This window comes from Grampus griseus, assembly GCF_964374135.1.
Source record: "Grampus griseus genome assembly, chromosome: 3".
In the NCBI taxonomy this organism is placed as follows: domain Eukaryota; kingdom Metazoa; phylum Chordata; class Mammalia; order Artiodactyla; family Delphinidae; genus Grampus; species Grampus griseus.
In genome coordinates this window covers 73,307,827-73,326,068 of record NC_139019.1, presented here as the reverse complement: position 1 = coordinate 73,326,068, position 18,242 = coordinate 73,307,827, and positions in this window count along the sequence as shown.

Below are 18,242 nucleotides of genomic sequence, written 5' to 3'. Positions count from 1 at the left end.
ATCACTGAAGAAATCAAAGAGGATAAAAAATATCTAGAGACATATGACAATGAAAACACAACAATCCAAAACCTATGGAATGTGGAAAGAGCAGTACTAAGAGGGAAGTTTATAGCAATACAAGCCTACCTCAAGAAACAAGAAAAATCTCAAATAAACAAGTTAATCTGACACCTAAAGGAACTAGAGAAAGAAGAACAAACAAAACCCAAAGTTAGTAGAAGGAAAGAAATCATAAAGATCAGAGCAGAAATAAATGAAATAGAAACAAAGAAAACAATAGCAAAGATCAATAAACCTAATAGCTGGTTCTTTGAGAAGATAAACAAAATTGATAAACCTTTAGCCAGACTCATCAGGAAAAGAGGGAGAGGACTGAAATCAGTAAAATTAGAAATGAAAAAGGAGAAGTTACAATGGACACCACAGAAATACAAAGCATCCTAAGAGATTACTACAAGAAACTCTATGCCAATAATGGACAACCTGGAAGAAATGGAAAAATTCTTAGAAAGGTATATGCTTCCAAGACTGAACCAGGAAGAAGAAGAAAATATGAACAGGTCAATCACAAGTACTGAAATTGAAACTGTGCTTAAAAATCTTCCAACAAACAAAAGTCCAGGACCAGATAGCTTCACAGGTGAATTCTATCAAACATTTAGAGGCACTAACCCCCATCTTTCTCGAACTCTTCCAAAAAATTGCAGAGGAAGGAACACTCCTAAACTCATTCTACGAGGCCACCATCACCCTGATATCAAAACCAGATAAAGATATTACCAAAAAAGAGAATTACAGACCAATATCACTAATGAATATAGATACAAAAATCCTCAACAAAATACTAGCAAACAGAATCCAAAAACACATTAAAAAGATCATACACCATGATCAAGTGGGATTTACCACAGGGATGCAAGGATTCTTCAGTTTATGCTAATCAATCAATGTGATACACCATATTAACAAACTGAAGAAGAAAAACCATATGATCATCTCAATAGTTGCAGAAAAAGCTTTTGACAAAATTCAACACCAATTTATGATAAAAACTCTCCATAAAGTGGGCCCAGAGGGAACCTACCTCAACATAATAAAGGCCATATATGACAAACCGACAGCCAACATCATTCTCAATGGTGAAAAACTGTAAGCATGTCCTCTAAGATCAGGAATAAGACAAGGATGCCCACTCTCACCATTTTTATTCAACATAGTTTTGGAAGTCCTAGCCACAGCCATCAGAGATGAAAAAGAAATAAAAGAACTCCAAATTGGAAAAGAAGTAAAACTGTCACTGTTTGCAGGTGACATGTTACTATACATAGAAAATTCTAAAGATGCCACCAGAAAACTACTGGAGCTCATCACTGAATTTGGTAAAGTTGCAGGATACAAAATTAATACACAGAAATCTGTTGCATTTCTATACACAAACAACGAAAGATCAGAAAGAGAAATTAAGGAAACAATCTCATTTACCATCCATTAAAAAGAATAAAATACCTAGGAATAAACCTACCTAAGGAGGTAAAAGACCTGTACTCAAAAAACTATAAGACACTGATGAAAGAAATCACAGATGACACAAACAGATGCAAAGATATACCATGTTCTTGGAAGAATCATTATTGTGAAAATGATTATATTACACAAAGCAATCTACAGATTCAGTGCAATCCCTATCAAATTACCAATGGCATTTTGTATGGAACTAGAACAAAAAATCTTAAAATTTGTATGGAGACAAAAAAGACCCCGAATAGCCAAAGCAATCTTGAGGGATAAAAATGGAGCTGGAGGAATCAGACTCCCTGACTTCAGATCATACTACAAAGCTACAGTAACCAAGGCAATATGGTACTGGCACAAAAATAGAAATATAGATCAATGGAACAGGATAGAAAGCCCAGAGATAAACCCATGCACCTATGGTCAACTCATCTATGACAAAGGAAGCAAGTATATACAATGGAGAAAAGACAGCCCCTTCAATAAGTGGTGCTGGGAAAACTGTACAGCTACGTGTAAAAGAATGACATTAGAACACTCCCTAACACCATACACAAAAATAAACTCAAAATGGATTAGAGACCTAAATATAAGACCAGACACTATAAAACTCTTAGAGGAAAACATGGAAAGAACAAGCTTTGACATAAATCTTGGCAAGATCTTTCTTGACCCATCTCCTAGAGTAATGGAAATAAAAACAAAAATAAACAAATGAGACCTAACGAAACTTAAAAGCCTTTGCACAGCAAAGGAAACTATCAACAAGACGAAAAGACAACACTCAAAATGGAAGAAAATATTTGCAAGGGAATCAGTGGACAAAGGATTAATCCCTAAAATATATAAACAGCTCCTGCAGCTCAATGTTAAAAAAACAAACAACCCGATCAAAAAATGGGCAGAAGACCTAAATAGACATCTCTCTGAAGAAAACATACAGATGGCCAAGAAGCACATGAAAGCTGTTCAACATCACTAATTATTAGAGAAAATCAAAACTACAATGAGGTATCACCTCACACCAGTTACAATGGGCATCATCAGAAAATCTACAAACAACAAATGCTGGAGAAGGTGTGGAGGAAAGGGAACCCTCTTGCACTGTTGTTGGGAATGTAAACTGACACAGCCACTATGGAGAACAGTATGGAGGCTCCTTAAAAAACTAAAAATAGAACTACCATATGATCCAGCAATCCCACTACTGAGCATATACCCTGAGAAAACCATAATTCAAAAAGACACATGCACCCCAATGTTCATTGCAGCACTATTTACAATAGCCAGGTCATGGAAGCAACCTAAATGCCCATCGACAGACGAATGGATAAAGAACTATGGTACATATATACAATGGAATTACTCAGCCATGAGAAAGAATGAAATTGGGTCATTTGCAGAGATGTGGATGGACCTAAAAACTGCCATACAGAGTGAAGTAAGTCAGAAAGAGAAAAACAAATATCGTATATTAACTCATATATGTGGACTCTAGAAAAATGGTACAGATGAACCAGTCTGCAAGGCAGAAATAGAGACACAGATATAGAGAACAAACGTATGGATACCAAAGGGAGAAAGGGAAGGTGGGTGGTGGTGGTTGTGGTGGTGGGATGAATTGGAAGATTGGGATTGACATATATACACTAATATGTATAAAGTGGATAACTAATAAGAACCTGCTGTATAAAAATAAATAAATAAAATTCAATATTCCAAAAAAATAAATATGGGAATAATTTCTATTCTGAAAGAAGAAATCACCAAGTATTATAGAAGGCAGTATTCCTAAACTGGAATTATGCATACTTAATGGGATTCCTAAATTATAGTAAAAATCAATGAAGAGCAGCCCATTCTACAAACCATACTGATAATCTAGTTTGCATTACAAGAATAAAGTAGGATCCATCAAGCATTTAGAAAATAATAATACACAAAAGATTGAAACACATAAGTACGATATTTAGGGCATTAGAATTTTTCTCCTGCAGTATCCAATTCCAGAATTCAATACAGAATTTTGGAAGGAAAATTTGTGAACTAAGAATTTTACTCCAATTAAATTTTCTTTCGTGTGAGGGTTACAGAAATACAAACTGATATGAAACCACAGGAGAAATACATCATACATACAAATGTAAAAATGTTGGTGCATGATGTAATTCACCCACTCTGCAGAAAGGTTAAAATTAATAATCCAGGATTGCATAAATCATATAATAATAATAAGAGTAATAATACACTTTATCAATTACAGAATACCCAAGGTACCATAAATATTAAAAGAAACATTACTTCAGCAAACCATATCTGATTGACAATTCTAATGTACTTACTTAAACATTACTCTAATGTACCTTTTCTAGTGATACCTATCTGCTGCTTAAAAGCAAACTACTTTATTGTTATCCCTTACTATGAAAACCAATATGCAATTCTACAGAAGAAATTCTTCTCTAAGAACACTTCATCTATCAGAGTTTAGTATTGTTTGGTATCATAGCAAAGTAATTCACAGAAATCATATATGCATATCTATCTATCTATCTATATAGATATATATATATATAATTTACACGATATTAAACTCACATGAAACAACTGGGAAAATAAATCACATATATAAAAATTGAAATGTTAGTAATGATGTAGGAAAATATAAATTTGTATATAAAATGAAAAAACAAAATATATGAAAGTATTATGGCCATTATTGTTGGCTCCTTTCTAGATTTCTACATTTGCTGAATTTTCTTTGATAAACGTGTACTACTTTTAAATTAAAAAAAAAGAATTTCATAAAAAATTAGTTTTGGCCAGCCACTCTTTTTAATCCATATAACTGTATCTTTACTTATTTAAATGGTTTTCAGAACTAGTATAGGATATATTGATTTTTATTCTATTAGATTAGGTCAAACTTTTTTCAAATGCATCTTATTACTTAATTTATTTACTACGAGGTCCAGCCTAATGTCATCCACTTATTTGATGAGCATGTCCTCAATCTTTTATCCAAACCTTAAGTTAGAACCAAGAGCAGAGCCAAGAGAATCTCACTCTATCTTGATATAAATCCATTCATTAGTAATCCTTGGTCGATTCAACCAATGACTAATTTACCTAACTGCCCTGGATTCACATTCATATTCTTCCCCTCTTATTCACAAGTCTAGCATGAAGAATTAACATAAACACCTTACTGATTTTCACATATGTCCTGAGGATTACTTTACTCTGATCTACTAATGTGATATATCTGTCAAAGAAGACTAGGATAGTCAAATATCTTGTTCATACCTATGTATCTAAATGAAAATGTTGCTGATGAATTTATAAAGATGTCAAAAATATGTAAAAAAGTTTACTCTTTATACCCATTAAAATAAAAACTCATTATCTCAAAATACTAAAAAACATTTTACTAGTTGACTAAGTATTATGAGAATGTATAACATGACATGAAATTAGCGTTAACTCACCAAATACTTTGTAAGCCTTCTAAAATTCTTTTAACAAAATACTTTTTTAAAAAATTATAAGGAAAAGGCATTTCAGAAAGTTGAAAAGTAAACCTGAAAACTACAAAAAATGATTAAGTTGCTGCCACTGTGAACATTTTCTGGAAAATACTTTTTTTAAAAAGTCAAAGGGTTTGGTTGATATTTGTAGAGATGTGGATGGACCTAGATGGACTTAGGGTACTCATATATGAGTATCCTAAGAATCAGAGACAGCAAAAAAGGAGTGAGGGAGCCAGAGGCTTTAAACAAGGAAACTCAACTCCATTTAATGGTAACAAGCTACCCTGTCCAGGGACCCACAGGAATATCAGAAATCAACAAATACAATAGGCTTATTCTCATTAAAGAATACAAAGCATATAGTGGCCACCCCATGCACCATTCCTCTGTGCACTAAGGATTTGCTATCATTTTACTACATATATTATAAACATTAAATAATACCTAGAAATAATTATTTGAAAAATTTTAATGATAAAATTACAGCTTGCTATTTTTCATTATTCTATTGTCACACAATCTTCAAATAATTATTGGCCGAACATGCACATGATTGCTCTAATTGTGTATTCACCGGCTAGAGTACCAATTTAATTCCACTTTTCTAGTTCTACAATGTAAAGTGTTGCCCCAGCTGATTTCTCAGTGAAGAATTTCAAAAGAATAGCTGAATTCTTTCACCCCTAGGTAACTTACAAAGACCCACAGTCTTATCTCTGCCTAGTGGGTTATAGAAATTAATGTATTCCTTGACTGAATAAAAGGTACATGAATGAATGAGTGGAACATAAATGAATGGTCGATTTCTCATCAAGAATTAATAAAAATGGAAAGGGAGAAAAAAAGGAGAAAGTGTACTATTGTAGAAAAAATGCTTAAATCAACTATAAATCAGTATAGTTAGACAGGTTTCTGGATGGATTTACCTGTCCTTAGACTAAACAAATATGAAGATCCTGGGGCAAAACTCAAGTATTATCTGTTTGGTCTAATCTTGAACTCTTTCTAGCAAATGGAATTATATATCTTTAACATTTTAATTGCTGAAGTGTATAACATGTTAAGTATTTTAGTGGGATTGAAAACACTTTCTGTTTAGGGTTTCATCAAATTGTATTTATAGGACATTATTTAGGAATTTTTGCTAGTGCAAATCCTAGCAAACTGGTAATATTTTGGCTTTAAAGTAGATAAACCAGGGTTCAAAATCCAAATGCAGCTCTAACTAGCTACTGGCTCTCAGATAAATAACTATCAGTGAAATAACTTTACTGTAGTATTTCAATATAATCATGTAAATAAAGCAAATGTCACTTTGATTCATATAAGCTTATCATTCATTAATATATGCAACTTACTTAGACCATCAGTTTATTTGTAATCACAGATATTAATTCCTTATTAATTTGCAGAATAAAAGGCTGTTCAAGCACTTAGAAAGTGGCAAAGAAGTCCATGTATGTTCGAGCTAATCATACTGCTTAAAAAAATTTCCCATAGTAGGCTTTATTTTGTTTTCAGCCAGTTGGTAGGAGAACACTGTCCTGCCAAAATCAGAGCAGGTTGGAAGACTGTCATTCTGCAATGGCTCAATTAAAAACAACAAACAAAAAAACACCTAAACTAAAATATTCACAGCTAATCCTGTCACCCTGTTGTAGCATCACCATCCAGGGACAAATGAAGTGTTTGGCACACCAGAAATGCTAGAATTCTAATTTGTTCCAACCAACTTAATCCTCAATTTGCATACATGGTTTGGATTGCTTTACTGACCTCCCTGCCCCATGTCATCTTCCATCTTCTGTAAAATTGGATTGCCTATCCATAATTTCATTCGTCTATTTAAGCAAGTTCTTTTGGTCTTGCTCTTATGTGTCTCTTCATATGAAGGAGAACAGGTTTAGATCCATGTTATTTCTGATTTTATTAAACCAGTGGTTTTTAATTAGGGGCAATTTACCATCACCTCTCCCCCAACGCCAATGTCTGGAGACCTTTTTGTTTGTTACAACTTGGTGAGGGGAGCTACTGATATCTAGAAGATGGAGTCCAGGAATACTGCTAAACATCTTACAATACACAGGACAGACTCTCACAACAAAGATTTATCCTGTTCAAAATGTCAGCAGTGCTGAAGTTGAGAAACAAGAAACTGTACATTAAAAATAGATACTGAGGTCCATCATGTACTCTTCTATGTGGTAACAATAGAGTGAATACGACAGAGAAAATCCCTGCTCTCATGAAGCTTACATTTTAATGAGAATTATAGAAAATAAACAGATAAATAGCTAATATAGTTTTAGAATTGGCAAGTGTCATAAAAACAAAACAGTAAATGAATCAACTGTGAGTGATGGAAGAGGTAGGGATGGAGATAGGAGCTAGAATATTATATTCAATAGAAAAACACATGATTGCCATATAATGTTCATTTCCACCCATCCTCTCTCATTGGTTTTACTTTCTTTTATACAATTACCTTGGTCATAAATTAAGCAGAAAAAAAAAAACAGGAAAGACATCACACATTTATTAAACACACTTCAGGCTATTTTTTGGTGTGTTTTGATTATAGTAGGCTTGATTTCATAAAATTGGAAAATATAGTTTTTAATCTAAATATCTGCCTACGTAGATTAACCTATCTGGCTCTTCTATGGAGGGTTTTACTTTAATTTCAACTTTTTAAAACAAGAATCACTCAAAAAGTGTTATTGAAGATGAACAAAAAGTAAAAGCTAGAAAGCAATGTTATCTAAAACCCTAGGTTGAAAAACAGTTAAGACAAGGGTAAGGGAAATACAAAAACACTCAGGAAAAGATGGTGTACTCCATGTAATTGTTGTTGATCAAAATCCATATAATGCAGATGGAGCCGGCAAACCTTCTATAAAGTAACTCAAGCTGCATTGTGATTTAGAAACAGGTAATTCATGAGATTAAGGTGTCCTTTATATATCATCAGGAAGCAGTCAACCTAAAATGTAATCAATGTAAAATAAGCCATAAATTTAGAAAAGTTATGAAAGTATATTGAAAAAAGAATGAATGAGGCTATAAAGATGAATACAAATGAACAATGCTCAGCAAGGAGCCTGTCCAGAGATGCGCTGGAGGGGAAGGATGCGTCCGTGAGTCTCCGTCACTGTGGAGATGCATCTCTAACCTCTACCCAGAGTAGGGTGTCAATTCAGCCGATGAATCTTTCACAAATTTTCTGATTATAGTTCGCTAAAAAGATATGAAATGAACTACTGGTACACAATCCAGTCTGTATTGAGCCCCTTTTTTCTAGTACCAAAGCGCCTCAAAAATGGAAATTTTATTTTGTGTTTGATCTAAAAATACCTACTTACATTTCTCTGCATACCCTGTAACATACTTGTTTGTTTTAATACAAACATTTTTAAATGGCTTAACTAATTCCTGATAGAAAAAATAAAATTTTGTAGTAAAATTAGTACTCTAAGGCTATGCAACATGTACCCACACGTACTCTCAAAGTACTTTAGTTTGGAAATGACAGTTTAGGCTGCCAGCTGGAATAAAAATATATATTCTCCTAAAGCTACAACTTACCAAGTAGATTTTTCAATATTAATTAAGTTTTTCAATTGCCTCGATTCTTGGAACAGGATCTCCTGACACTGGACACGGATGTTTTGCTATGATAACAGACTGATTCCCAATACAAATTAGTAAATTGGCATTTTCATTTACAAAACCATCTGAGAATGTTGGTTATATGACTTGCACATTTGTCTCTACTAATTATCATGTCAGCCTTTCACAGGCTAAAGAACCGGATGCTATATCCAATGGTTCTGACTTAAGAACACTATCTCATGCAATTCATCTGTAAACAGGGGACCAGTTTGCATCTATGCCTTGGTTGGCTTCTTTGTGTGAATGAGGAAACCCAGTGAGAAAGATGAGAAACACAGAAGGGCGCTAATGTATCCTTCTCTCCCTGCCAGCCCTTACTTCAAAACTTTAAATCCTAGACTATTTTATCACTCCCTCAACCAAACAAAATTGTACCCATCTAACCAATACCCTACCACTAATGTTGGGACAGAGAGAGACTATAGTCTATTACCAACAGATATTCAACAGATGTTAACAAAAGATTAATTCTACACGCAAAGACCCAAGAACATACAAAACACGTGTAACTGTAGGTCTGCATTATGATTTGTAAGCTGTAGAGCTCCATCCAGTGAAGGTCTAGGAGTAGTGTCTCAGTTGAATCTCATGGTATCTCAGTTGTTAACATATGGCCCCCGTGATAACCTTTGTCTGGCTCCTTTACTTCTCTGCTTTCCTCCCCTCTCTCTCAGGACATTCAGTCTACTGACCTTTAGCTCCCTGATTTCCTCTCATCTCACCCTGAAAATGAGTACCTTTATTTCATTATGTGCTTGGTCTTCAGAATTGGTAGATGTCATTCAAGAGATTCTGGTTCTGTTATTAGAAGGGAGAATTAGGGCTCTGGATTCTTTGTGTAGAAAATGGCTAAACGGAACCTTTAACAAAGGCTTCTTTCTATCTTCTTTGTCTTAACATGTGGTAGGGAAATGTGGGAGTAGAATGAGAGTGAATGAGAGTAAATATACAAATATATACCTCTATAAGGCAGACTTCTAAAAAAAATTCATTTGACTGATAATCTTAAAAATAAAAAACTTGAGGTAGAAGGAACACTAGAATTAGCCCCTATGAATGCAGGAAAAAAAATACTAATAGGCAAGGTTGACCAGAATCCTGTTGCTATGTTGTCTTACTTTCTTTCCCCATCACTCTGTAATGCAATTTAAGATACAGAGCCAGAAGTTATTTTAAGATGCGATACTTCTACTGTTGAAAAATCCTGGAAACAGAGCTGATGGCTTTATTTCATATCAAGTAACCAAAATGAAAGGTGGCTGATAAATAGACGGTTTGCCAGCTAGAAAAGGGGGCATGACAATTTAGATGGTATGAGTTCCTGACATGTCTTCCAGAACGTCTCAGTGATACACAAGTTGGTTACCTCACTACCACTCAACACCTTGTATCTGCCTGGAACTAATATTTAGCATCTCTTACATTTTATTTTAGGACTAAAAGACAGAATAATGGTTTGAAAAGGAAGAGTGATGTGGATACTTCTCTAATAGAATACAATATTAGTATGTAGAAAAGAAGTGTTAAATATGTTTCACTTTGTTGGAGCAGCCAGGATTCAAGTATAATGTCCCGTGTAAGAAGTTCACTATGGCCCAACTAAAAGTAGATATCTTTTAGTACACTGTGAAGGTTTCTGTTTATTTTGCCAAGTTGACTTAAGATTTATAATTACTGGACTTCCCTGGTAGCGCAGTGGATAGGAATCCACCTGCCAGTACAGCAGACACAGGTTCGATCCCTGGTCTGGGAAAATCCCATTTGCCGCAGAGCAACTAAGCCCATATGCCACAACTACTGTGTCCACGTGTCGCAACTACTGAAGCCTGTGCACCTAGAGCCCGTGCTCTGCAAGAAGAGAAGCCACTGCAATGAGAAGCCCACATGCCACAACGAAGAGTAGCCCCCGCTCACCACAACTAGAGAAAGCCCACACACAGCAACAAAGACCCAATGCAGCCAAAAATTTAAAAATTAAAAAAAGATTTATAATTACATAGTGACATAATATTTGAAAAATATTTTTAAAATACTTGGTAATTTTTTATGTGTAATTGATAGTACAACACACATAAAAAGGAAAGATATGGACCTATAATGTATGTCATATATGATGGTCAAATTGCTACTGACAGCAAAGATAATTTGAGGAAATCACCTGACTTTATAGCTGAAAAGCCTTAGAGTCTCATGTCCAGAAAACAGACCATTTCTTGATAACTCATGAATGGGTTACCATAGCACTGTACCCCAGAAAGCCCATACTTTCACTCTGTTGACATTTGTGGATACTTTTCTTAATTACTTGCAACTAGGAGATATTGAACTATTAATAGCATGTACTTTAATTAATTGCTTTGTTTTCTCTTCAACTATTTTTTATTTCCTTGGCATAAAATCTGCAACAACTTTTGATATACAAATAATCAACTTTCAAGGGGAAAAGTCTGAGAAAGAAGAGACTACCCTGCCTATTCCCACCACTGAGGCAACTGCAAGAAATGATTGCTCGGGAGGAATGAAATGCAAAGCCTCAAGCTTCTTCAGAACTGCTGACCAAGGTCTTAAAAACAAACCTTTCTTTAAATCTAGGTTTTGTCCTCTGGAAAATGGGCATATTGTATACCCTGATATGGACATTTACAAATAAAAAAATAATAATTCCTCCTGAGTAAAACAAACAAACAACAAAGCCTTCTAGAACTACAGAATGTAAGAGCTAATTATTAGTTAATTTAAATTGAATCCAGAGGAGCTTCAAGAGGGCGTAAGAATAAGACGTGGAGATCACCTTCCTCCCCACAAATACAACAGAAATACATCTACATGTGGAACAACTCCTACAGAACAACTACTGAACGCTGGCAGAAGACCTCAGACCTCCCAAAAGGCAAGAAACTCCCCACATACCTGGGTAGGGCACATGAAAAAAGAAAAAACAGAGACAAAGCAATAGGGACGGGACCTGCACCTCTGGGAGGGAGCTGTGAAGGTGGAAAGGTTTCCACACACTAGGAAGCCCCTTCATTGGTGGAGACTGGAGGTGGGTGGCGGGGGAGAAGCTTCAGAGCCACGGAGGACAGCACAGCAACAGGGGTGCAGAGGGCAAAGTAGAGAGATTCCCGCACAGAGGATCGGTGCCGACCAGCACTCACCAGGCCAAAAGGCTTGTCTGCTCACCCGCCAGGACGGGTGGGGGCTGGGAGCTGAGGCTCAGGCTTCAGAGGTCAGACCCCAGGAAGAGGACTGGGTGAAGCGGGATAGTGCGCCACGGCTAGGCGGGAGGGAGTCCGGGAAAAAGTCTGGAGCTGCCGAAGAGGCAAGAGACTTTTTCTTGCCTCTTTATTTCCTGGTGCACGAGGAGAGGGGATTAAGGGCGCCACTTAAAGGAGCTCCAGAGATGGGCGTGAGCCGCGGCTATTAGCGCGGACCCCAGAGACGAGCATGAGACGCTAAGGCTGCTGCTGAAGCCACCAAGAAGACTGTGTGCGAGCACAGGTCACTCTCCACATCTCCCCTCCTGGAAGCCTGTGCAGCCCGCCACTGCCAGGGTCCCGTGATCCAGGGACAACCTCCCCGGGAGAACACACGGCGCGCCTCAGGCTGGTGCAACGTCACGCCAGTCTCTGCCACTACAAGCTCGCACCACACTCCGTACTCCTCCCTTTCCCCGACCTGAGTGAGCCAGAGCCCCCTAATCAGCTCCTCCTTTAACCCCATCCTGTCTGAGTGGGGAACAGATGCCCTCAGGTGACCTACACGCAGAGGCAGGTCCAAATCCATAGCTGAACCCCAGGAGCTGTGTGAACAAAGAGAAAAGTAAATCTCTCCCAGCAGCCCCAGGAGCAGCAAATTAAATCTCCAAAGTCAATTTGATGCTCCCTGCACCTGTGGAATACCTGAATAGACACTGAATCATCCCAAATTGAGGAGGTGGACTTTGGGAGCAACGATATACATATATTTTTCCCTTTTTCTCTTTTTGTCACTGTGTATGTGTATGCTTCTGTGTGTGATTTTGTCTGTATAGTTTTGCTTTTACCATTTGTTCCAGGGCTCTGTCTCTCCATTTTATTTCATTTTCTTTTCTTTAGTATAGTTTTTAGTGTTTGTTATCATTGGCAGATTTGTTTTTTGGTTTGGTTGCTCCTTTCTTTCTTTTTTAAAATTATTTTTAAAATTTATTTTAATAATTATTTTTTATTTTAATAACTAATTTTATTTTTTCATTCTTTCTTTTTTCCTCCCTTTTATTCTGAGCCATGTGGATGACAGGCTCTTGGTGCTCCACCCAGGCATCAGTGCTGTGCCTCTGAGGTGGGAGAGCCAAGTTCAGGACATTGGTCCACCAGAGACCTCCCAGCTCCATGTAATATCTAACGGTGAAAATCCCCCAGAGATCTCAATCTCAATGCCAAGACCAAGCTCCACTCAACGACCAGCAAGCTACAGTGCTGGACACCCTATGCCAAAAAACGAGCAAGACAGGAACACAACCCCACCAATTAGCAGAGAGGCTGCCTAAAATCATAATAAGGTCACAGACACCCCAAAACACACCACCAGACGTGGACCTGCCCACCAGAAAGACAGGATTCAGCTTCATCCACCAGAACACAGGCACTAGCTCCTCCACCAGGAAGTCTACACAGCCCACTGAACCAACCTTAGCCACTGGGGACAGACACCAAAAACAACAGGAACTGCAAACATGCAGCCTGTGAAAGGAGATCCCAAACACAGTAAGTTGAGCAAAATGAGAAGACAGAGAAATACACAGCAGATGAAGGAGCAAGGTAAAAACCCACCAGACCTAACAAATGAAGAGGAAATAGACAGTCTACCTGAAAAAGAATTCAGAATAATGATAGCAAACATGATCCAAAATCTTGGAAATAGAATAGAGAAAATGCAAGAAACGTTTAACAAGGACCTAGAAGAACTAAAGATGAAACAAACAACGATGATCAACACAATAAATGAAATTAAAAATTCTCTAGAAGGGATCAATAGCAGAATAACTGAGGCAGAAGAACAGATAAGTGACCTAGAAGATAAAATAGTGGAAACAACTACTTCAGGGCAGAATAAAGAAAAAAGAATGAAAAGAGGGGCTTCCCTGGTGGAGCAGTGGTTGAGAGTCCGCCTGCCAATGCACAGGACACGTGTTCGTGCCCCTGTCCGGGAAGATCCCACATGCCGTGGAGCGGCTAGGCCCGTGAGCCATGGCCGCTGAGCCTGTGCGTCCAGAGCCTGTGCTCCACAACAGGAGAGGCCACAACAGTGAGAGCCCCGTGTACCACACACACACACAAAAAAAAAGAATGAAAAGAAATTTGAACAGTATCAGAGACCTCTGGGACAACAGTAAATGCACCAACATTTGAATTATAGGGTCCCAGAAGAAGAAGAGAAAAAGAAAGTGACTGAGAAAATATATGAGGAGATTATAGTTGAAAACTTCCCTAATACAGGAAAGGAAATAGTTAATCAAGTCCAGGAAGCACAGAGAGTCCCATACAGGATAAACCCAACGAGAAACACGCCACACACATATAAATCAAACTGTCAAAAATAAAATATGAAGAAAAATATTAAAAGCAGCAAGGGAAAAACAACAAATAACATAAAAGGGCATCTCCATAAGGTTAACAGCTGATCTTTCAGCAGAAACTCTGCAAGCCAGAAGAGAGTGGCAGGACATATTTAAAATAATGAAAGGGAAAAACCTACAACCAAGATTACTCTACCCAGCAAGGATCTCATTCAGATTTGATGGAGAAATTTAAACCTTTACAGACAAGTAAAACCTAAGAGAATTCAGCACCACCAAACCAGCTCTACAACAAATGCTAAAGGAACTTCTCTAGGCAGGAAACACAAGAAAAAGAAAAGACCTACAAAAACAAACCCAAAACAATTAAGAAAATGGTAATAGGAATATACATATCGATAATTACCTTAAATTTAAATGGACTGTGTGCTCCAACCAAAAGATATAGACTGGTTGAATGGATTCAAAAACAAGACCTGTATATATGCTGTCTACAAGAGACCCACTTCAGACCTAGGGACACATTCAGACTGAAAGTGAGGAGATGGAAAAAAGATATTCCATGCAAATGGAAATCAAAAGACAGCTGGAGTAGCAATTCTCATATCAGAAAAAAATAAACTTTAAAACAAACACTATTACAAGAGACAAAGGACACTACATAATGATCAAGGGATCGATCCAAGAAGAAGATATAACAATTGTAAATATTTATGCACTCAACATAGGAGCACCTCAATACATAACACAAATACTAACAGCCATAAAAGGGGAAATCGACAGTAACACAATCATACTAAGGGACTTTAACACCCCACTTTCACCAATGGACAGATCATCCAAAATGAAAATAAATAAGGACACAAAAGCTTTAAATGATACATTAAACAAAATGGACTCAATTGGTATTTATAGGACATTCCACCCCAAAACAACAGAATACACTTTCTTCTCAAGTGCTCATGGAATATTTTTAAGGATAAATTATATCTTGGATCACATATCAAGCCTTGGTAAATTTAAGAAAATTGAAATTGTATCAAGTATCTTTTCTGACCACAACTCTATGAGACTAGATATCAATTACAGGAAAAAATCTGTAAAAAATACAAACACATGTAGGCTATTAATACACTACTTAATAACCAAGAGATCACTGAAGAAATCAAAAAATACCTAGAAACAAATGACAATGAAAACACAATGACCCAAAACCTATGGGATGCAGCAAAATCAGTTCTAAGAGGGAAGTTTAGAGCAATACATCCTACCTTCAGAAACAAGAAACATCTCAAATAAACAACCTAACCTTACACCTAATGCAATTAGAGAAAGAAGAACAAAAAAGTGCCAAAGTTAGCAGAAAGAAAGAAATCATAAAGATTAGATCAGAACTAAATGAAAAAGAAATGAAGGAAACAATAGCAAAGATCAATAAAACTAAAAGCTGGTTCTTCTTTGAGAAGATAAAAAGATTGATAAACCATTAGCCAGACTCATCAAGAAAAAAAGGGAGAAGATTCAAATCAATAGAATTAGAAATGAAAAAGGAGAAGTAACAACTGACACTGCAAAAATACAAAGGATCATGAGAGATTACTACAAGCAATTATATGCCAATAAAATGGACAACCTGGAAGAGATGGACAAATTCTTAGAAATGCACAACCTTCCAAGACTAAACCAGGAAGAAATAGAAAATATGAACAGACCAATCACAAGCACTGAAATTGGGACTGTGATTAAAAATCTTCCAACAGGGCTTTCCTGGTGGTGCAGTGGTTGTGGGTCCGCCTGCTGGTGCTGGGGACACGGGTTCGTGCCCTGGTCCTGTAGGATCCCGCATGCTGCAGAGTGGCTGGGTCCGTGAGCCATGGCCGCTGGGCCTGCGTGTCCGGAGCCTGTGCTCCATGGCAGGAGAGGCCACGGCAGTGAGAGGTCCGTGTACCACAAAAAAAAAAAAAAAAAAAAATCTTCCAACAAACTAAAGCCCAGGACCAGATGGCTTCACAGGCAAATTCTTTCAAACATTTAGAGAAGAGCTAACACCTATCCTTCTCAAACTCTTCCAAAATATAGCAGAGGGAGGAACACTCCCAAACTCATTCTACAAGGCCACCATCACCCTGATACCAAAACCAAAGATGTAACAAAGGAAGAAAACTACAGGCCAATATCACTGATGAACACAGATGCAAAAATCCTCAAAAAATACTAGTAAACAGAATCCAACAGCACTTTAAAAGGATCATACATCATGATCAAGTGGGGTTTATTCCAGGAATGCAAGGATTCTTCAATGTATGCAAATCAATCAATGTGATACACCATATTAATAAACTGAAGGAGATAAACCATATGATCATCTCAATAAATGCAGAGAAAGCTTTTGACAAAATTCAACACCCAGTTATGATAAAAACCCTCCAGAAAGCAGGAATAGAGGGAACTTTCCTCAACATAATAAAGCCCATATATGACAAACCCACAGCCAACATTGTCCTCAATGGTGAAAAACTGAAAACATTTCCACTAAGATCAGGAAAGAAACAAGGTTGCCCACTCTCACCACTCTTATTCAACATAGTTTTGGAAGTTTTAGCCACAGCAATCAGAGATGAAAAAGAAATAAGAGTAATCTAAATCAGAAAAGAGGAAGTAAAGTTGTCACTGTTTGCAGATGACATGATACTATACATAGAGAATCCTAAAGATGCTACCAGAAAACTACTAGAGCTAATCAATGCATTTGGTAAAGTTGCAGGATATAAAATTAATGCACAGAAATCTCTTATATTCCTATACACTAATGAAGAAAAATCTGAAAGTGAGATTAAGAAAACACTCCCATTTACCATTTCAACACAAAGAATAAAATACCTAGGAATAAACCTATCTAAGGAGACAAAAGATCTGTATGCAGAAAATTATGACACTGATGAAAGAAATTAAAGATGATACAAAGAGATGGAGAGATATACCATGTTCTTGGATTGGAAGAATCAACATTGTGTAAATGACTATACTACCCAAAGCAATCTACAGATTCAATGCAATCCCCATCAAACTACCACTGGCATTTTCACAGAACTAGAAGAAAAAATTTCACAATTTGTATGGAAACACAAAAGACCCTGAATAGCAAAAGCAGTCTTGAGAAAGAAAAACGGAGCTGGAGGCATCAGGCTCCCTGACTTCATACTATACTACAAAGCTACAGTAACCAAGACAGTATGGTACTGGCTCAAAAAAAGAAATATAGATCAATGGAACAGGATAGAAAGTCCAGAGATAAACCCACGCACATATGGTCACCTTATATTTGATAAAGGAGGCAAGAATATACAATGTTGAAAAGACAGCCTGTTTAATAAGTGGTGCTGGGAAAACTGGACAGCTACATGTAAAAGGATGCAATTAGAACACTCCCAAACATCACACACACAAAAAAACTCCAAATGGATTAAAGACCTAAATGTAAGGCCAGACACTATAAGACTCTTAGAGGAAAACATAGGCAGAACACTCTGTGACATAAATCACAGCAAGATCCTGTTTGACCCACCTCCTAGAGAAATGGAAACAAAAACAAAAATAAAGAAATGGGACCTAATGAAACTTAAAAGCTTTTGCACAGCAAAGGAAACCAGAAACATGACGAAAAGACAACCCTCAGAATGGGAGAAAATATTTCCAAATGAAGCAACTGACAAAGGATTAATCTCCAATATTTACAAGGAGCTCGTGCAGCTCAATATCAAAAAAACAAACAGTCCAATCCAAAAGTGGGCAGAAGAGCTAAACAGACATTTCTCCAAAGAAGATATACAGATTGCCAACAAACACATGAAAGAATGCTCATTAATCACTGGAGAAATGCAAATCAAAACTACAATGAGATAATATCTCACGCCGGTCAGAATGACCAGCATGAAAAAATGTACAAACAATAAATGCTGGAGAGGGTGTGG